The 22,592-nt window shown below is 42.1% G+C and overlaps 1 protein-coding gene across 3 annotated transcripts in view; it reads left to right on the top strand.

The window, feature by feature from the left end:
- The window catches only part of MRPL30 (mitochondrial ribosomal protein L30), a 45,650-nt gene extending 24,867 nt beyond the window's left edge, over positions 1-20,783 (top strand). Inside the window, exons 7-11 of one of the 3 annotated variants that reach the window (XR_009506456.1) lie at positions 3,789-3,932; positions 7,027-8,631; positions 11,275-11,939; positions 13,080-13,253; positions 20,257-20,783. The gene's annotated coding sequence lies outside the window, so the exon portion shown is untranslated. Of the gene's footprint in view, positions 1-3,788; positions 3,933-7,026; positions 8,632-11,274; positions 11,940-13,079; positions 13,254-20,256 lie in introns of those variants that run through there. The other 2 variants (XR_009506457.1, XR_009506455.1) reach the window with 2 other exon arrangements.
- Positions 20,784-22,592: the final 1,809 nt, after the last annotated feature.

The following is a 22,592-nucleotide window of genomic DNA, read 5'->3' as shown; positions in this document are numbered from 1 at the left end:
CATGCCGCGGAGCAACTAGGCCCGTGAGCCACAATTACTGAGCCTGCGCATCTGGAGCCTGTGCTCCGCAACAAGAGAGGCCGTGATAGTGAAGAGGCCCGCGCACCGCGATGAAGAGTGGCCCTCACACAGAAACGAAGACCCAACACAGCCAAGAATAAAATATTTTAAAAATAAATAAATAAATAAAATAAAATAAAAAAGCTCATGAAAAGGTGCTCAACATCATTAGACATCAAGGAAATACAAATTAAAACCACAATGAGATAGCATTTCATACTCTCTTAAAAGACTAAAATCAAAGACTGGCTATGGCAAATGTTGGTGAGAATATAAAGCAGATAGAACTCTTGTACATTTCTGGTTGGACTGTAAAATGGTATAACTGCTTTGGAGAGTTATTTAGCAGTTTCTTATGAAATTAAACATACATCTACCCTATGACCCAACCATTCCATTTTGGGGCATTTATCCAAGAGAAGTGAAAACAAATGTCTCCCAAAGACTTGTACAAGAATGTTCATAGTAGTTTGATTCATAATAGGCCAATACTGGAAACACTCCAAAAATTCATCAGCAGGGGAATGGATTAACAATTGTGGTATAGCCATATTATGGAGTAATACTCAGATTAACAAACAAATCAGAGAAGAACTCCCATCCCTAGGTTGGGTCAGGTGCCCACATTCAACTACATCTAGAAATAGATTTGTTTGAAGTTTCCTTGTGGTTTGAAAAGGAGAAAAGAGAAGTCTGAATTTTTAAGAAACGTGCCATAGTTGCTCACTCTGCCTGTGATGGAGAGAAAAGCTGGGGTGGCATCTGGAGAAAGACTTGGGTCAGGCCATTTTGTTAGGGTTTATGCTGGGAGTGACTCGGAATATTAAATCCTGTAGAAGGTATTGAGAATATTGGGAAAGGAAGTGTTATGTGATCAGGCATGTGTTCAAAATCATAGAGACTGGCCTGAGGCAGGAATGGGAACACCTCTTCCATTGTAGCAGGAAGAAGAGAGGAAAAAATTGGATAGCAATGCAGTTCAATTTATAGAGTCGATGAGAGAAAATTGAGGTTTCTCTAATGATTCCTAATCCCTCTGAAGCAGGAGACCAAATCGTGTGCTGAGAGTAAAAATTATGTGGAATTAGAGGCTTAAGGAAATGGAGAAAATGTGGAAAAGTCACTTTGGAGGATTAGAACTGACAAGAGAGCCAAAAGGATTACTGGGGTCCAGATACAGAGTAGCTGAGGTTGGAGCCCATAGACGTTCAGAGGCACTGAAATGCTAGGCTTTGGCTCAGCAACCTCGGCATCAACAGGGAGAAAGCAGGGGGGCTTTCCTCTGTTCCACCTGGTCTTCTCTCCTGACCCCGGACTCCAGCCACCAACGTGCAAGCCTCAACCTGCTTTGCCCTGGCCCTTCCCTGTTCCTGCTCACTCCCTGTTCCCTGCCTTCTGCAGTTTTCATTTCTAGGAGAACTGAAACTGCTTCTCAGTAACAGTGAAATCAAGGGCAGGATTATTTGGGGGTGGGGAGTGGTTGGTGAGAGGAATATATCAGGCACACAGCCTCTTCACTGGCAGTGGGGGGCCTTCGGGTGTGTGCGACCCTGGGACGGTGTGTGCAAAGGGTTCCGGTTACTTTTTTTTTTTTTTTTAATTTTATTTATTTATTTATTTATTTATGGCTGTGTTGGGTCTTCGTTTCTGTGCGAGGGCTTTCTCTAGTTGCGGCAAGCGGGGGCCACTCTTCATTGCAGTGCGCGGGTCTCTCACTATCGCGACCTCTCTTGTTGCGGAGCACAGGCTCCAGACGCGCAGGCTCAGCAATTGTGGCTCACGGGCCCAGTTGCTCCGCGGCATGTGGGATCCTCCCAGACCAGGGCTCGAACCCGTGTCCCCTGCATTGGCAGGCAGATTCTCAACCACTGCGCCACCAGGGAAGGCCCACGGGTTCCGGTTACTTTTAATCAGGCCAGAGGTCCCTCGAGGTGCAGAGAGAGGAAGCACATGTTAGGCCTCAGCTGGAGGCTTTTTAATAATAAGTTTTCTTGTTTAACAACAAGAAATGTTCATGACATATTGTTGTGCTCTTTATGTAAGCAGGTTATTAAAGGGCACTAATGAATATTACCAATTTTGTTTTAAGCGTATGTATGTACAGTCATGGAAAATAAGCCGAATTGCATCTTCAACTGCACCAGATCTTATAAAGTTGCTCTTCAAAGCAGCTACACCACATTTACCCTCTAGAGCAGGGGATGATGAGTGGAGCATCTCCACCAAAATTTCCTATTATCAGACTTCTAAACTGGGTGAGAAAAGTCTCATTTCCCCAATTGAGGTTGGTTGTTTTTTTCTCATTTTTAAAAATAGGAATCGTTATTACACTGTAGACTGGGTCCAAGTCTTTTGTTAATCATATGAAAACTAAAGACAGGAATTGCTTCTCTGTAGAGATATAAGCACAAAGGCACTGATATGTTCAATGCCAAATTATCTAGAAAGTAACTGTCCACTTTGAAAATTATCAACAACTCTTGGTTGAGCTGGACTGAGCCAGGATTGTGATGTAGGCAATGTCTTTTTAATATCTTATATTTGTACAGTGCTTCAGAATTTTAAGTGGGCTTTTGAATAAGTTAAAATACCTGAAATAACCCTCCGAGAAAGGTCAAGCAGATTTTATCTCCCCCATTATACATACAAGAAAAGAGATTAAATGATTTGTCCAAGACCTCCTAGCTATGTAAATGGTGGAGCTGAGACTAGAACCCAAACATTCAGATGCTGAGTCCAGGGATTTCCTTCCCATCATTTACGGGACCAGATGAACCTGAAAGCATTGTTTAATCATGAAATTTCAGGATTCAGTGATTTACATGTTTTGTCATCTCCAACAGCCAGGCTTTAATGCCCTCACTTACCACCTGGCTGAACAAACCACCCCTTCAGGGTCACCTAGGCCCACTTTAATTTTGACACTGCTCACTACCTGTTCACCATCTCCAATACACTCACTCCCAGTCCCGTTGGAAATTGTACCTGTTTGGAGTTCTGTGTTCAGAGGCTTTCTAGAACAATGCTGTCCAACAGAAATATAACATGAGCCACAACTTTGATTTAAAATGTTCTATTAGCCACATTGAAAAGGTAAAAAGAAAAAGGTGAGATTAATTTTTGTAGTATATTTTATTTAGCCCAATACATCTAAAATATTATTTCAATATGTAACCAGTAAAAAAAATGAGATATTGTACCACCTTCTTTTAATACTAAGTCTATGTATTTTAGAATCACAACACAGCTCACGTCAAACTAGCCACACTGCTCAACAGCCACATGGGGCCAGTGGCTACCATGTTGGACAACACAGTTCTAAATGATGACTATTAACATAGCCTTTGATGCCCTAAGGCAAAGGAGTAGCCTAACACGGGATTTTTTTGTATCTGTGGAGAAGACATTTTTGGGTATTTCCAGCTGTGCTATATGCCAAGTCAGGTCAGCTCTAGGCTCCCTTGAGCTCTGCTCTTGTACTGACCTCAAAGTGGAGCTATCCACCCGCTCCCCTTCCACCTTGCTTCTGACCCAATACACATGACCTTTCTCTGGATCATCTTCACAAAATGGGCTCTCATTTTCAATTGACATCAGAATCACTTAAGGAGATTTTCAAAAATGCAAATTCTAGTTTGAACATGACTCCATGAAGTCACCAGTTCCCTTTTCCTCTTGGAAATCATCCAAAAGCACTAAGAACAGAAAAATAAACTTTTCTTCTACAGCCTTATGAATCACAAACGATATGGAAGGGCTATTGAAAGCAGTAGAAATAGAGAAGATACATGAAGATATGAAGAAGGTAAAAGAAGGTCTGGAGAGAACAAGTTGATGATTTTTAAAATAGGCAAAAAGCATACATCTCTAAGGTAAGGAGTACACCCTGAGGCGTACAGGGTAATTGTTGGGAGGAAAGCAGAGGATGGAATAGGAGAAGAACACACAGGTAGCTGTCAGTTATTGGTGATATTTGAGTTTGGTGTGGGTCCACAAGTGTTCATTGTATTTTAAAAATAAATAATAGAGGAAGGCCACAAATGGACTAATGATGTGTTTCACAGACTAAGGTTTATGAGTTATCTATTTTATGCATCTGATGTTAATGAAAAAATATATGTTAATTGCATTTGTAAACTGCAGCAACAACGAAATGTAATTTTAAAAAGCTATCAGGGCTTTTCGTTCTTACTCAAATGGCATAAGCCCACTACAGCCTATCTCACCCTCAGATTACAAGGAAAAACTGGACAAAATGCTGCCAGACAGCATTTCCTTAATAACCGTTTCGATGGTTGTATTGTGGCTATGTAGGAGAATGTCCTTGTTTGTAAAAGCCTCACACTAAAATATTCAAAAATAATGAAACATCATGTTGGCAACTTTCAAATGGTTTAGGGAAAAATGAGTTATTTGCAGCATTCTGTACATTTGAGATTGCAACTTTTCTGTAATTTTGAGATTGCTTCAAAATCAAAAGTTTAGGGAGTTCCCTGGTGGTCTAGTGGTTAGTCTTCGGCACTTTCGCTACCATGGCCTGGGTTCAATCCCTGTTTGGGGAACTGAGATTTTGTAAGCCGCGTGGCGCAGCCAGAAAAAAAAAAAAATCAAAAGTTTACATCAAAAAGAGTGAAAAAAAGTTAGAAACAAAAAAAGATAATTGCATGACACAGAAATGATTAAGGATTAGTACCCAAAATAATTTCTATCAATCAAAAAGAAAAAGAGATGCACTGAAATAAAAAATGAAAAAGAGCCATGAAGAAAAGACAAGAAAAACCATAAATGAACATGACAAAATGTTCCACATCTTTAGTGATCAGGGGAATGCATACGCAAACCACAATGTAATAACATTTCACACCCACCAGATTGGCAAAACATTTAAATCCTGACAATGATGGAGTATGTGGCAAGAGAAGCATTCATACATCACCGGTGAAAGTGTAATGGTTAGAATTGCTTTACAAAACCCTTTGGCATCACCCAGTATTAAATCCAGCGATTTTACAACAAGATAAATACCCTAGTGATCAGCACTGTCTTGTAGAAATAGAATGCAAGCCATATATGTAATTTTAAATTGTCTAATAGCTCATTTAAAAAAGTAAAAAGAATCAGCTGAAATTAATTTTAATAACATTTTAATTCAGCCCAATATATCCAAATTTTTTTTAATCATTTCAACATGTAATAGATATAAAAACATTATTAATGAAATATTTAGAATTTTTTTCATACCAAGTCTTCAGTGAGTAGTCTTAGACGTGCAGCACTTGGACTTGCTGTATTTTAGGTGCCTAGCAGCCACATATGGCTAGTGGCTACTGTACTGGACAGCATAGCTCCAGAAACTTGACACGTGGAACGGGAGGCCTGTACAACAATGGCCGTAACAGCATTGCTCATAGTAGCAAAGTCTGGACAATCCAAATGTCCATCATCAGTGGAATTAATAAGTAAACTATGTCACATACATACAAAATGGAATCCCACACAGCAGTGAAAATAAATACATTATAGCTATAGGCATCAAGCTGTTTGTTTCTCAAAAGCAATATTGAGTAAAAGGAACAACTTACTGAGTGATGGATACAAAATGACTTCGTTGATATAAAGTTCAAAGGCAGGCCCAACTCAATGATGTATCATCTAGGGATACACACATGGTTGGTAAAAGTAAAAAGCAAAGCAGAAGAGTGGTTAATACAAAAATTCAGTCCACGATCCTCCTGGCGGTAATGGAGGAGAAGCTCCTTGGGGATTCCCCTAGTAGCAGTGAGGTGCTAGTTCTTTACCTGAGAGATAAGTGGATGGGTGTGCATTTTATTATTCTTTAAACTGTACATAAGCATTTTATGTAAATTATATTTAAATAGAAATAATTTACATTAAGGTGTGTATAGTGTGCCTCTGGCTGTGGGGGAATTGTTAAAGCATGAGAATATTGTATGAATATTTATTCATATGTATAACATATCTCTGACAAAATAGACAAGAAGTGGTAAAATTAGTTGCCTCTGGATAGAGGAGTTGAGTGGCTAGAGGACAGGAATGGGAAGAAAATTTTCATAATATACCCTCTTGTGTCTTGAATTGTGAAGTTCATGAATATTACCTAATCCATCAATCGATACATTTCTCTAATGCAATTGCTTGGCTCCCATCCCTGGAAATTCTGATTTAATAGGCCAGGACTGAGGACCCAGAAATTGCATTTAAATAAGGGAGGGGATTGTGATGCTGTCGGTCAAAGGACTACACTTTGAGAACCACCTCTACAGGCTTATTCATTCACAAACCCTCATTGCATGCTTATTGTGCGCTGGTCACTCTTCATCCATCATAAAAGGGAAAATAAACACAGGTATAGTTGCAGGTAAGAGCTCTTGGAAATTCTCTCTGATTGTTTCTCATATTCTCATAGAAAAGAGAAGCAGACATCCACTTAGATTGTTCTGAGAACTAAGAAATAACGTATAAGACGGATGAGCCTTGAAAACACTACTGTTAAGTGAAAAGCCAGTCACAAAAGACCACATGTTGTATGATCCCATTGATATGGAATGTAAAATAGGCAAATAGAGATAGAAAGTAGATGGGTGTTTGCCAGGGGCCAGGGGAGTCAGTTAGGTAGTGGACGGTGACTGCTAATGTTTGCCAAGTTTCTTTTTGGGGTGTTAGAAATGTTCTGAAATTAGATGGTGGTATTGGTGACACAACTCTATGAGTATACTAAAAAAAAAAAAAAAAAAAAAAACCCTGAATCATATACATTAAATGGGTGAATTTTATCATATTGGAAATATATCTGAGTAAAGGTGTTTTTAAAAGTAAGAAAAGAAATAACATAAAATACAACGTACAAGTTGGAGCCTAAGACCCACAGTTATTATTTTTGGTGGTAACAGCATTGGAATCGCTATGATATCACTATTATTAAGTCATGTGGTAATTACTTTTCAGATCCACCTCCTGGAGCCAACTGTATTTTCCCAGGATGGCCACACCATTGTATATCCCAACCCAAGTGCTCTTATCTTGTGACATTGACAATCTTGCATCAAGAGGTCAGGTCCATGTTTTCTCTCCTCAAACCTCAGTGGACCCCTGTAACTTCCTCAACCAATAGAATGATGCAGAAATAACACTGTGTGTCTTCCAAGGCTAGGCTACGAATGGCAATATAGCTTCCTCCTGGCTCATCTCTTGGGATGCTTGTCCTTGGAACCCAGTCACCATGTTGTGAGGAAGCCCAGGCCACATGGAGAGGCCGCCTGTGGGCATTTCAGTGGACACCGGCAGGCCCTCAACCTAGAGCCAACAGCCAGCCTCAGGCACCAGACATCAGATGATTTCCACGTCCAGCCTTCAGAACATCCAACGGAGGCCCCAGACACTATGAAACAGAGACAGGACATCTCTACTGCACCCTGTCAGAATTTCCGACCTACAGATATTGAGATATAATAATATGGTGACTTTGTCACACAGCTGTAGATAACTAACACATCCCCCTTACTAAACTTTGAGTTAATGGCAAGGATTATGACTTCGTTATCTTTGAATTTCCAGCATCAGCCTTAGTGACTGGCTCAATAACTAATAAAACAAAATTTGAAGAAAAGTAACACTTTCCCAGTCTGTGGAATTCAGGCGAGGCTCTTACTTCAGAGATGTGAAATCAGTTCTCACCACAACATAATTTTCAAAACATCCTGGAAACTTCCAGCCATTTTATCTTGATATTAATATACCAAGATCTCAATATTAATATATCAAATCTCAACGTATCAATGAGATTTGAAGTCAAATAGACCATCGTTCGAATCCCAGCTCTGCCACTTACTGGCTCTGTGACTTTGAACAAATTATTATCTTCACTGAGCATAAATAATTTCTTTGCTTACATCCTTTTCAAACACCTAGGAATGTAGAGCAAATTTTAAAGTGCGTTCGAATCATCTGGGGATTGTGTTAACCTGCGGCTCCGATTCAGTTGGCCTGGGGTGGGACCCAAGATTCGGTATTTCCAACAAGCTCCCCAGTGATGCTGGGGATGCCGCTGGTCTGCAGTGGGCTGTTTTGAATAGTGTATTAATCATGTTTTCTATTTTCTGTATTTTATGACGTTTTGACGTCTTAAAAAGCTTGCTGGCCAGAGAAAGACTGCTCCTCCCAGGGCTAGCAGTTCTTTGAGAAAGCAAACGGCTCAGCGGGGAGCACGCCTTTCACACACACAGCAACCAATCCAAGCCCTTATTCCTCAATCACCACCTTTACCTAATTCACGCACGTGGAGCCAATCTTTCCCCGGCCCTAAATTATCCCAAGGCCAGATTCCAGGCAACTAGAGACCACCTCTAAAAACCAAAGCCCACAGAAATTATGCAAACTAGCCAGTCCTACACTGTTTCCTCTGCCCTTCCTTGCCGCCTTTCCCGCAGAAACCCCCTTGGAGGCTCTGACTCAGGCCCTCCCTTCGCTCTTGTCTTCGGCCTCCTGACCAAAACCTGCCGTTTCTCCCGTGGCCCTGAGTGGCGTGGCCTGCCTCTTGTTTCTAGGGGAACGGTAAGTACCATTCAACTTTTCTTACGATGGCACTGACCTCTCTCTGTCATCACTCAGTCACCTTTAGAAATTAAGACCCGGACACAGAATAAATCACAGGTCTGACATTGTTCTCGCTTTGTAAGATATCCTCCTTTTAAACGTCTGTCTCATTCTACCTCTGTTTACATGTTAACGAAAATTTACATTGAGATCCGCATCAAATAAAAAGCACCTGGTCACCACCAGTGAGGCTGTACATAGAGACGCTGAGAAAGCACCGGTCCCAGCATGGGCAGCGCCAGCAGGAAGGAGGATGCAGTGTCGGGGACACGCGTGCACTGGGCGAGGAGCAGGGACATGGGAGGCGCCCAGTCCTCTTGGCAGCTCCCTAGCAGGTCTGGCCTGATCCACGCCTCAGCAGCTGGCCAACTGTGACCAGTGACTTTGCTCTGGTGAACTGATTCTTGGCTCCCCTGGGAACATGAGGAGAGAATAAAACGCCACCTGCTTTCAAGATCGCAGAAAGTCACAACCCAGTCCCATCTAGTTTTTGTTTGTTGGGCCGCGCTGCACGGCTGGTGGGATCTCAGCTTCCCGACCAGGAATTGAACCCAGGCCGTGGCAGTGAAAGCGCAGAATCCTAACCACTGGACCTCCAGGGAAGTCCCCCATCTAGTTTTATTCTCTAAAGTTTCATTTGTGTTTCCAACATAAAGTCATTCCTTTATGTGCCTATAAATATGTACTGGTTTGGTTTTTTTTTTTCCCCCCGGAAGTAAGAACAGATCCTTCTTTTGAGTTATTCAGAGCTTCTAGGCTTTAGGGAGAAACAACACAAAAGAGTGCGTGATTATGCTCTCAAATGCCTGAGGTGAAGCCGTTAACCAAGTCCCTCTTATCAATTCCAGCAGCCTCCACTGTTTTCTGGGAGGATGGGAACTCATAGAGGAGCGGCCTGGCTCTTCGCAGCGCCCACGGGTTGAGCTGGTTTGTTAGTGCCCCGTGTGTTCAGGCCAGGGTTCATTCTGCTCTACACGACCTGATAACGTGGGGATGCTGGGAGTTTTGCTTGTTTACTATCTCACACTCTGGAGCAAAAAATTCGAGGGATCTGGTTCTTATTGTCTTCTCAAAGAGCTTTTACTCAGGGTCTTAAGTATTCCCCTTTTTAATTTCCCCATCACAAGACATATTTTAAATAAGTTATTGGAAGTATAAAATGTCTATTTGGTCTGTGCTAGGAAAACCGATTCAGGTCACATAAGGAAGTCAAACATAAGAGAAATGGAGTTGCTTTGATTGGGCACTGCTTCAATATCTTAAAAAAAAAAAAAATCCCCATGAGGTTGCTCTAAGGCAGCGTGGGGAGGGGGGTAGAAAAGGCTGCAGGGGAGGCTGACAGAGGGGGAAGCGGGATGGATTCACCCTGGCTGGATAGGCTGACTCAGCAAGTCAAAGGGGACTCAGCTCCATCTGCCCAGCTAAGCCGGAAGTGGTGCACACCTCAGTGAGGAATCTGGGTTTTGTTTTTTTTGTCTTTGTTTTGACTGCGCCATGCGCGGCATGTGGGATCGAACCTGTGCCCCCTGCATTGGGAGCACGGGGTCTTAACCCCTGGACTGCCAGGGAAGTCCCAGGAATCTGGGTTTTAAATAGTCCTGAAAAGGGAGAGGAGACTTCAGAGTCTTCAGATGGCTACACAAAACCACCTGTCAGCATCCTATTTCGTTCAGGTAATTCTGGAGAATCTGTGAGGCAATAATTCTCAGCCTTGGCTACACATTAGAATCACCTGGGAGTGGGACTGGGTTTTATTTTATTTTTTTTTTTCTTCCAGTTTTATTGAGATCTAGTGGACATAGAGCACTGTATAAGTTTAAGGTGTACAGAATAATGATTTGTTTACATACGTCATGAAGTGATTCTCACAATAAGTTTAGTGAACATCCTTCATCTCATATAGGTACAGAATTAAAGAAATAGAAAAAAAAATTTTTTTCTTCTGATAAGAACTCTTAGAATTTACTCTCAGGAACTTTCATATGTAACATACAGTGGTGTTAATTACGTTTATCATGCTGTGCATTACATCCCTAGTATTTATTTATCTTATACCTGGAAGTTTGTACCTTCTGACTGTCCTCATCCAGTTCCCCCTCCCCAGCCCCGCCCCCTACCTCCACCTCTGGTAACCACAGATCTGGAAATCTGGTTTCTTTTTCTATGAGTTTGTTTGCTTGTTTGTTTTTGAAGTATAATTGACCTAATTGAACTAACACTATGTTAGTTCTTGTTACACAATATAGTGATTTGATATTTCTATACATTTCATACTGATCACCAAAATAAATCTAGTTATGATATGTCACCATACAAAGATATTACATAGTTATTGACTATATTCCCCACACTGTACACTTCATACCTGAGACTCGTTTATTTTGCAGCTGGAAGTTTGTACCTCTTAATCTCCCTCATCTATTTCTTTCCACCTCCTACCCCTCCCCCCTCTGGCAAACACATGTTTGTTCTCTGTTTCTATAACTCTGTTTTGTTATGTTTTTTTCATTTGTTTTGTTTTTTTTAGATTCCACATATAAGCAAAATAATACAGTATTTGTCTTTCTCTGTCTGACTTATTTCCCTTATAATACCCTCTAGGTCCATCCATGTTGTCGCAAATGGCAAGGTTTCATTCTTTTTATGGCTAATATTCCATATATCAAAACCAGAATCTCACCAAAGCACATCATTGTGAAATGTCAAACATGTGACAAAGAGAAGATTCTACAAACTCTAGAGGGAAGAGGGGATATATCATATACAAAGGATTAAAATCAAAATGACCTCAGGCTTCTCAAGAGTACTCCTAGAAGCCAGAAGACCAAGGGATAAATGCCTTCAAAATTCTGAAAGAAAACTATTTCCAGACTAGAATTTTTTACCAGGCCAAATCGCCAATTCATGTGAGGGTAGAAAAAAAGGTACTTTGGACATGAAAGGCCTCAAAAAATTAACCTCCCACTCACTTTTCTCAGGAAGCTGCTGGAGGATGTGCTCCATAAAAACAAAGGAGTAAGCTAAAAATGTGAAAAATGGGGAGATGCAACATGGGAGAGCTGCAAAGGACTGATGGTGAAGCTGAAACTGTACAACTCGGATGGGACTCAAACCCACCAAAACTCAGATTGGGACTTGAACCCACAGGCTGGGACTCGAATGCACTGTCGCTTAATTGAGACCACACACCTGGTCTCAGGATTTAATGAACCTCAGGTTCTTTATGTCTCATCCCAGAAGGAATTCAGCAAGAGGCAAAGTGATAGGTAAGAAGTGGATTTATTTAAAGAGATACACATTCCATAGACAGAATGCGGTCTGTCTCAGACGGCGAGAATGGCCCCGAAATATGGGGTGGTTAGTTTTTATGGGCTGGGTAACTTCATAGGCTAATGAGTGGGAGGGTTATTCCAACTATTTGAGGGAAGGGGTGGAGATTTCCAGGAATTGGGCCACCGCCCACTTTTTGGCCTTTTATGGTCAGCCTCAGAACTGTCATGGCACCTGTGGGTGTGTCATTTAGCTAGTGTATCAATATTGCAATGAGCGTATAATGAGGTTCAAGGTCTACTGGAAGTCAAATCTTCCACCATCTTGGACCTAGATGGTTCTAACCAGTTTATGTCGTATCCTCAAAGGCTATGCCAATAGCTTTATTGCTTTGCCAGGCAAAGGGGGACAGAACCGGCTATTGCCCTTGAAACTGTGTGTCCCAACCCAGGAGGGTTTGGTGAGGAGTTTTATAGCAATGGTTCAAGGGCAGGATTACTGATAAGGATCAGGGTGTGTGCAGGGCCTGTATTCCTTTAATCTGGTCTCAAGTGATCTCCTGTTGAGCTTCTGTGGTTGCTTTAATCTGGCCTCCATTGGTCTCCTGATCTTCTCTGAAGAATGCTTCATCAAGTAGTTAGCATTTTCCATTTTGGGGGGGTTTTAGTTATGCAGAAGAGCTCAAAGATAGTGTTATGTGTATCCCTTGAGACAGAACCAGGACCCTGCCCCAAGGCTGCACTGTTGTCTCTTGGCTGCTCCTCCCTTGTCTCTGCATCCCCTCCCTTCCCTGATTAGCAGCTGTTTGAAAGGGTTCCGTGCCCAGGAACCCCACAGGGTACTGCTTGGTTTCATGACTTGTTCAAGGGCAAGCACTGCAGCCAGGCTTAGATCACAAAATGACGTGAGCCAGAATGGTTTCTCTTATGTCAAAAAAAGAAAAGTGAAGTCTGGTTCTTTTCCTCCGGGGACCCCCTACCCTATCCGAATAGAGAAGCTGTGTGAGACTGCCCTGGTGATTGCAGGACTTTATTTACCCAACTGGTTCACACGTGGGCTCATAACCAGTGCCTCCCAGTCCATTTCCATTGTGCCAGGGAAATGGAACTCTCCATTTCCATTTCCATTCTCCAAAGGTGTATTCCTGAGGTCTTCTCAGTCATATTGTCCTTAATGAGGATCCCTTCACTGGATTCAGCCTTGAGAGTGGGTCTTGGAAGGCAGACGGTGGGGAGACAAGAAGGAAGCAGCCCAGGAGTTCAAGGACACTGATGGTCATGAGCAGGTTCCACAAGCCCCTGACACAGAAGGTAAGCACTTTACATGATCACCTGATGTCTGCCCTGCATTTGTACCTTGTGTACATGAGTGGCTGGCTGCTATTCCCAACTAAATTTTATGATTTAACAGTTCCTGAGGGCAGAGACTCTGATATAGTGCTTCATATATGGTGAGACAGTCATTTCCAAAACAAATTTTTGCTTGAAATGATGATAGTTGTTCTAGAATGACACTCTGTAAAGTGTTGATAGAATGGGGTATTAATTACTTTTATAGTATACAACCCCTAGAATTAAATAATTTGTCAGTATAGTGGTCAATGTCCTTGAGAGCAGCTCCAACTGAGGAATCACTCTCTGGTGGCCTGACTCTATTAGTCTTAATTAAGTGCCTCAAGGAAGGGGAGAGCTTAGCTGAGTTGGGGGAAATTGGGTGTAGGAGATTGTGGTTCAGGGAAGGAGAGGAAGAGGTAAACTTAGATGTCAGAGAGACCTACGGTTAAGATAATGCTGCAAAGTTTAAAAGTGACTCTCCTGAAACTGAAACCACACAACTCAGATTGGGACTCAAACCCACTGTCTTTTTTGTTTTTCTTTTTAGGTGTATAGATGGTGCTTTTATTGTTATTTTTTAGTTTTTTAATAGATCTTCAGTGGAGTATAATTGCTTCACAATACTGTGTTAGTTTCTGTTGTACCACAAAGTGAATCAGCCATATGCATACATATATCCCCACATCCCCTCCCTCTTGAGCCTCACTCCCACCCTCCCTACCCCACCCCTCTAGGTCATCACAAAGCACTGAGCTGATCTCCCTATGCTATGCTGCTGCTTCCCACTAGCTAACTATTTTACATTCGGTAGTGTATATATGTCCATGCTACTCTCATTTCACCCCAGCGTCCCCCCAGCCCATGTCCTCAAGTCCATTATCTATGTCTACATCTTTATTCCTGCCCTGCCACTAGGTTCATCAGAACCTTTTTTTTTTTTTTTTTTTTAGATTCCATATATAACTGTTAGCATACGGTATTTGTTTTTCTCTTTCTGACTTACTTCACTCTGTATGACAGTCTCTAAGTCCACCCACCTCGCTACAAATAACTCAATTTCGTTTCTTTTTATGGCTGAGTAATATTCCATTGTATATATGTGCCATATCTTCTTTATCCATTCATCTGTCGATGAACATTTAGGTTGGTTCCATGTCCTCACTATTGTAAATAATGCTGCAAAGAACATTGTGGTACATGTCTCTTTTTGAATTATGGTTTTCTCAGGGTATATGCCCAGTAGTGGGATTGCTGGGTCATATGGTAATTCTATTTTTAGTTTTTTAAGGAACCTCCATACTGTTCTCCATACTGGTTATATCAATTTACATTCCCACCAACAGTGCAGGAGGGTTCCCTTTTCACCACACCCTTTCCAGCATTTATTGTTTCTAGATTTTTTGATAATGGCCATTCTGACCAGTGTGAGGTGATACCTCATTGTAGTCTTGATTTGCATTTCTCTTATAATTAGTGATGTTGAGCATCTTTTCATGTGCCTCTTGGCCATCTGTATATCTTCTTTATTGAAATGTCTATTTAGGTTTTCCACCCATTTTTTAATTGAATTGTTTGTTTTTTTGATACTGAGCTGCATGAGCTGTTTCTATATTTTGGAGATTAATCCTTTGTCTGTTGTTTCATTTGCAAATATATTCTCCCATTCCAAGGGTTGTCTTTTCATCTTGTTTATGGTTTCTTTTGCTGTGTAAAAGCTCTGAAGTTTAATTAGCTCCCACTTGTTTATTTTTGTTTTCATTTCCATTATTCTAGGAGGTGGGTCAAAAAAGATCTTGCTGTTGTTTATGTCAAAGAGTGTTTCTCCTATGTTTTCCTCTATCAGTTTTATAGGGTCTGGTCTTACATTTAGGTCTTTAATCCATTTGGAGTTTATTTTTGTGTATGGTGTTAGGGAGTGTTCTAATTTCAGTCTTTTACATGTAGCTGTCCAGTTTTCCCAGCACCATTTATTGAAGAGGCTGTCTTTTCTCCATTGTATCTTCTTGCCTCCTTTGTCATAAATTAGGTGCGTGGGTTTATCTCTGGGCTTTCTATCCTGTACCATTGATCTATATTTCTGTTTTTGTGCCAGTACCATACTTTCTTGATTACTGTAGCTTTGTAGTATAGTTTGAAGTCAGGGAGCCTGATTCCTCCAGCTCCGTTTTTCTTTCTCAAGATTGCTTTGGCTATTTGGGGTCTTTTGTGTTTCCATACGAATTGTAAAAATTTTTTTTACAATTCTGTGAAGAATGCCATTGGTAGTTTGATTGGGATTGCATTGAATCTGTAGATTGCTTTGAGTAGTATAGTCATTTTCATGATATTAATTTTTCCAATTCAAGGACATGGTATATTTCTCCATCTGTTTATGTCATTTTTTATTTCTTTCATCAGTGTCTTATAGTTTTCTGAGTACAAGTCTTTCACCTCCTTAGGTAGGTTTATTCCCAGGTATTTTATTCTTTTTGTTGTGATGGTAAATGGGATTGTTTCCTTAATTTCTCTTTCAGATTTTTCATCATTAGTGTATAGGAAGGCCAGAGATTTCTGTGCATTAATTTTGTATCCTGCAACCTTATCAAATTCATTGATTAGTTCTAGTAGTTTTCTGGTGGCATCTTTAGGATTTTCTATGTATAGTATCATGTCATCGGCAAACAGTGACAGTTTTATTTCTTCTTTTCCAATTTGTATTCCTTTTATTTCTTTTTCTTCTCTTATTGCTGTGGCTAGGACTTCCAAAACTATGTTGAATAAGAGTGGTGAGAGTGGACATCCTTGTCTTGTTCCTGATCTTAGTGGAAATGCTTTCAATTTTTCACAATCCCACTATCTTTTAGAGATCACACACCTGGTCTCAGGACTTAATGAAGCTCAGGTTCTTTATGTCTCATTGCAGAAAGAATTCAGTGAGAGGCAAAGTGTTAGGTTTTAAGTAGATTTATTTAGAGAGGTACACATTCCATAGACAGAATGTAGTCCATCTCAAAAGGTGAGAGTGGCCACAGGGCATGGGGTTATCTCAGAAAGTGAGAGCAACCCTGGGAGAAACACACTCCACGGAGTGTGGGCCATCTCAGAAGACGAGAGATCCCAAAATATGGGGTGGTTAGGTTTTATGGGCTGGGTAATTTCCTAGGCTAATGAGTGAGATTATTCCAATTATTTTGGAGAAGAGGCAGAGATTTCCAGGAATTGGGCCACTGCCCACTTTTTGGCCTTTTATGGTTGGCCTCAGAACAGTCATGGCACCCCTGGGTGTGTCATTTAGCTAATGTATTACAATGAACGTATAATGAGGCTCAAAGTCTGCTGGAAGTTGAACCTTCTGCCATCTTGGACCTAGTTGGTTCTAACCAGTTTTTGTCGTGTCCTCAGTGGCTATGTCATTTTTATAAAGGTTGTGCCCTTCCCTCCTTTTGCAAATCTATTCCCCCCACCAGATGGGACTGGCTACCCTCTTACCCTTTTTCTCATCAAAAGTTTTCAATTAAAATTTGAAACTATGATTTTTATCAAAGAAATCAGTGATAGTTGCCAGATAAAATAACCATATGCCCAGTTATATTTGAATTTCAAATAGACAACACATCATATTTTAGTATAAATGTGTTCTAAATATTGCATGGGACTTACACTAAAAAAAAAAATCATTTTTTATCTGGAATTCAAATTTAACTGGGATTCCAGTATTTTTATTTGCTAAATCTGACAATGCAAGCCAATGAGACACAGGATTCATTTCACAGAAGTCCACATTACAGCTCACATCCGTGGAAATACCTTTAAAGAGACACAGCCTTTTATTTACACACACCAGACCACAAAATGCAGATAATAATTCTTTAATGTGATTCATGTTATTTTGATGATATTTGGGTCAAACTCAGATTCAGAATTATTGGCCTCATTGGCTACTTTTATCTGTGTAACAGCTGAAGCTGCCCGCATGATAATGATCTTGGGTCTGAGCTGAAGCTTTAGAAGCCCTGTCTTTTGAAGTATTTGGCTCGTGCAAGGACATCATTGCAGAAGTCACAGCTCAGGTCCTGGCTGCTTCGGGTGTAGGCACAGAGTCCACCTGGAATTTGTGAGATGGGTTAATGCCAAGCCCACAGCCCCTCGCTGTGGCAGGGTGCTCAGCAGTTAACTCAGATTCTCTTTCCTAGTTGCTTTTTAGGAGGCAGCTGAGGTTTGGGGGGATCTGGTGCAATGAATTATGTTTGTACCTATTAACTCCATGCTGGGAAACCAACCCATGGGTTACACAAAGCTCTCAGGTGCTGGTCAGGGGTCCAGGTTGGAAACCTCCTCTGGATTTCTTTGATTCTAACAGTCAGGACCTCAGTCATCTGGGAAACCTGGGCCTTGCTGATCCAGGAGGTGGGGCATGAAGGCCAGGGTCCTGTGGGGAGAGAGGCAGAGGGTGATGCAGCTTCCTAAGATCAGGGCTACTTTTTCATTTCCCTTTTTCTCTCCTCCCCTTTGGCAGAACCATTGCCACCTTCAACCTCCCTGAGGATAAATAGTAAATCTACAAGTTTAGGCAAAGGAAGGGACGAGCAGACATTTCACGGCTGTTTTTGGGGTAATGGTGAGAGGCAGAGTTGGAAACCAGAGGTGACAGATGTAGCGTAGGGACCAGTCTGATGCCCTCTTTCAGTGCTGTAAGCATAAACCTTCTAAACAGGTCAGAAAGGGGTTTTTCTATCTGGACTTGTAACTCTCCTTTCAGATAATCCGAATGTCTAAAGGTAACTTTTCTACACTTTCTTCTACACCATGTGGGTTTCACCATATGTAGGAGAAATGTCTGACTCTGGGGAGTTCTTTCTTCATCTTCAAAGGAGATGGACTCATCCTTTACAAAGGAAGCAGAATAGAGCAGGAGAAACGATGCCTGCCGTGACATCACCAATGATGTCCTTGATCCCAGTACTGCATTTTCCAGCTGCTGGGTGACTTTGCGGCAATGACTTTGTCCTTGCAAATTCTCACTTGTAAAGGACAGATGACTTGCCTCCCCCACCGACCTCATCTCATCAGTTTATTGGATGGGTCCCCACATCAAAATAAGATAAAGTATTTGATGGGGCTTCCCTGGTGGCGCAGTGGTTGAGAGTCTGCCTGCCAATGCAGGGGACGCGGGTTCGAGCCCTGGTCTGGGAGGATCCCACATGCCGCGGAGCAACTGGGCCCATGAGCCACAATTACTGACCCTGCGCATCTGGAGCCTGTGCTCCGCAACAAGAGAGGCCGCGATAGTGAGAGACCCGCACACCGCGATGAAGAGTGGCCCCCACTTGCCGCAACTAGGGAAAGCCCTCGCACAGAAGCGAAGACCCAACACAGCCATAAAATAAAAAATAAATAAATAAATAAAATGACGAGACTCCTGCTTAGCCCACAGGGACTCAACATACTGTCGAGTTATCAAATACAGGTTCTTTCAAGAAACCAAGATACTTTGATTCTCAACACTGAGAAAGATGGTGATCAGACTGCAGATCTTGAAAAGCCAATTTCTGATGCATGTGCCTTATCCCAATAGCCTCATCATTATCAAAAGATAATACCAAAAGTAGAATTTCTTATCAGTGCTTCTCTTACTTTGGGTTCTTTTTCCTTCAGTTAAGAGGAAAGGTTACGCTTTCCTTGGTGCCTTGTCATAGTCTTTGCTTTGGTTAGAAGAAGGAGCTGGAAGACATTCCCCACTGCTCTAAGCCCCCAGCCTGGGAATCTCAGACCCCTTTGGTCACCTTGAGCCATGTTTCCCGTTCTCCCTCTGTAGGACTCCTAGGCAGGAACAAACCTGGGCCAGAGCCTGGGGAGACCAATAAACAGGCTATTTCCACCAGCAAAGTCAAATCCTCATGAAGTCAGGTCATGATCAGGGGTCCAGGATTGAACTCATAAGGGGGTCAGCAGACAAGAGATCGGACAACTGGTCACCATCAAGCACTTGCTCTCAAATACTTTCTCATCCCAGCCATTCCTCTAATCACCTTCCTCGTGTACAAACAGCCCTGGTTCCCCCACTAGCTACCAAATGAATACACAAATGCCACCCAGAATAGCTTGCCGCTGACCCCAGGGGATGCCTGAGGAGCCAGCCACCTGCCCCCAAAGCCTCCACCTTCCACGAGCCCCTCCCACTCCCGGCTGCTCCCATGATCTCCCTTGGTCAGCTGAGATTGGCTACGATCCTTTTGAGTTATTACTATCATTACAAGTAGGGTGTGTATATAAATATGTACTCGGCACTTTCATAATGCTTTTCTCATCTCTTTTGTTTGAAGGTTAGTATTGTGGGTGGTTCCTTCCAAACACCCAGGAAGAGAATATGTCAAGATGAAGAAGAGGTATTAAGGAAGTCATTTGAATTAACAAAAAGCCATGCTTTTTGTTTTCCTTCCCTGCAACATTGAGATGGTCTATCTGATTTCCCTTAGTTGAGTAGAAAATGTCATGCCCAGTCCAGAACACCAGAAAGATACAGGAACTTGGAATTTTAGCTGTGTTTACAGGAACTCTCAGATTCAGTCACCTAACAGGAATCACCCACTGAGCCCCCAGCACTGAATGAGGGAGGACACTCTGTCCCAGGAAAAAGAGCAGAGAAAGAGCCATGTAGGTACAGGAAAAGCTCATAGTTTCATGAAAGTATACATTTACAGAGGCTTCTCACTGGCTTTATGGAAAGGACCCATCAGAAAAAAGGACTGCTTGCATCCAGATGCAAAACCCAGAGCATTTTACTCTTTGTACTGCTTTTCCAGGGGACAAAAATACTTCTTGGAAACACAAGTGGAAAAACTTAGCTTTTATTGCAACATGAAAGCTCGTTTCATTTTCCAAGCATGGAACTAAATGTCTGTGTTGCGTAAGCACTTGAATGAAAAGAGTCTGTGTAAATACATGTGCCAATGACTTAGGAACACAGAGTTACTTTGTTTTTTTTTTTCAATTACATCAGGAAAGAGCAAGAAGTGAAAATAAGACATCAACATAGCATATCGAAGGAACACAAACTCTGTGACCCAACTTTCCAGGTGCCAAAAAGGAGTCTATGTTCAGAAGGGAGTGTTGAGGTGTCACTGGAGTGTGTGTGGGGAGAGTCCATCGGTCACCCAGGACCAATCCGGTCAAACCCCTGTGGCTCCAGACACTTGGAACCATTATCAAAACGTCAGGTGAGTCCAGCACCGTGTTCATGATGCCAAGCACAACATCCACTGCAGCAACCCTCTTCTCCCTTTCTGGAGAGCAAAACTGTGACAGACAGCATGGGGGTGTCAAGGTGGAGGGCACGCTGGAAACTGACAACCTGAACACCATTTGGGGCCAGTTCAGGTTCCTGGTGGCCTCCACTCACCCTTCCTCCACTGAGCACTTTGTAACTCTCAAAGCAGTGTTTAGATTTGTAAGGCGTCATGGACCATTTCCTCCTCAGTTAAACAATGTTTCTGGAAAAGGTGGAAATAAAGGTCTTTGGTCTTTGTAGTTCTCTCACAAGAGAACCCCCATTCCTTGTCCATGAATGTTCTCCCAGATTTTCCCCACAAACCTTGAACCATAGGCATCCCAGGTCCTTAGGGTCCTCCAACCAGCCTGGAAAAGGTGCCGTGTTAACATCCTAAGGTGCTGGGAGATGGAGGTGGCCCTTCCCCATCGTGCCCCACCCGACTTGGTCCTGGAAAGATTGAGAACTGCTCTCTACACATGCACCAGGCAGGTCTCCCCTGCTCCACGTTGTACTGCTACCCTGACCCTGGTTTTATTGCTAACTCAGCTTTCTTGCTTGCTCCCTGTGGACTGAAAGGCCTTTCCAGTAGCATCACATCTTAGCCATATCCCCTCTTGCTCTCCCTCCTCACACACACCCTAGCATTGCCCCGCAGACTGCTGTGCACCAACAGGCCTTAAATGAAAATAACAGCAATGACAGTCACATACATAAAATGTTTCTGCCACTAGGACCACATTTTCTTGAGAAAAATCTAACTTTCTAGAGTCAAATATAAGGCTCCTTTTAAACTCACTTTTTGCAGAGTTGCATTTTCACATGGTCCATGAAAATATATATTTACTGAATTTGGATTGTGAGCAAGGATCGCCAGCCTGGAAGGTTCGATCTCTTCACTCTCTGCAGATAAATCCTTTCCTGGTTGAGAGAAACCTGGGAAGGAGTTCCTTCTCTCCCTTCGGCCTCTGTGCCTGCTTTCCTCACTTTGCCCACCTGGGATTCCCGGAGTTGGGAACTCCAGGAAGGCTCCTCTCCCAGTGCGAAGGACTGTCCCAGGAATATCCCGTTCTGAACAAAGATCAAATCTAAGAGACCATGGTCTCTCTTCCATCCAAGACTCTTGAAGCCTGTCTAGCCTTTGACTCTGCCAAGTTTAAGCTGTTAGACTTGTTGGCCTTAGATCTTTCACAGCCTCCAGAGAAGATAGGAGTTTGTTATAGAAGCGTCATTTAAGGTGGGTGGGGTTAATGAAATAGGAGGGAGCCTGAGGGTGGGGGAGAGGTTACATCTGGAAAAACATAAACACCTCTGTCCTTTGGCTTTGAATTCACAAAGAACACATCTCATTTGGCCTGTAACAGTTCCCATTAAATGCACACATTTCTGTTCTCCCATTCTTTCTTTCGCCCGTGCTCACAAATCCAAAAGTAACTATATACTTGAATTAAAAGAAATCTAAACATGTATAAGTATTGTAAAAAAAAAAAAAAATCATTCTATCATCTACATAATCTTTTATAACTTGCATTTTCCTTGCAAGGTTCTTGAGTTTTCTCTGACTCCAACTTTTCTTATTTACTTAGCAGCAGAGACACAGTCATTATCAGTTGATCACCACATCCTGGACTTTTCATGCTAAATAGGCCTGGGCAGAGTTCCACCGCTCACCTGTTTTCAGTGAGCTCTTGTCCTCAGAGACCATCAGCCCATCACCCCTTATATAGAGTCCCTGGCCTGCTGCCTCTTTCAAAAAGTGTTGACTTCACCCTCTTACTAAGAGATTTATGGCTAAGTCTTACAAATTATAAAGACTTTGAACTTATATAGGGTCTTTTATTCAAGAACGTCCTGACATTTTGCAAACATTAAGCAGTATTATTTCCTGCCACACCTCAGAGGGCACATCATAGTTATATTCATTTTGACATTTTCTGGCCCTACACTTGTTTTTATTTGCACCAGTTTCTGGGAATGGGGCCAGGTAGGAAGGGAGGAAGGGAGGGAGGGCAGAAGGAACTGAATCTGGAGTGTTAGAAACTCTTATTCTTGGTGTGTATTTCAGGCAA

Source organism: Balaenoptera ricei, chromosome 13 (assembly GCF_028023285.1).
Source record: "Balaenoptera ricei isolate mBalRic1 chromosome 13, mBalRic1.hap2, whole genome shotgun sequence".
NCBI classification, from domain to species: domain Eukaryota; kingdom Metazoa; phylum Chordata; class Mammalia; order Artiodactyla; family Balaenopteridae; genus Balaenoptera; species Balaenoptera ricei.
This window is presented reverse-complemented; position numbering and strand designations above follow the sequence as displayed.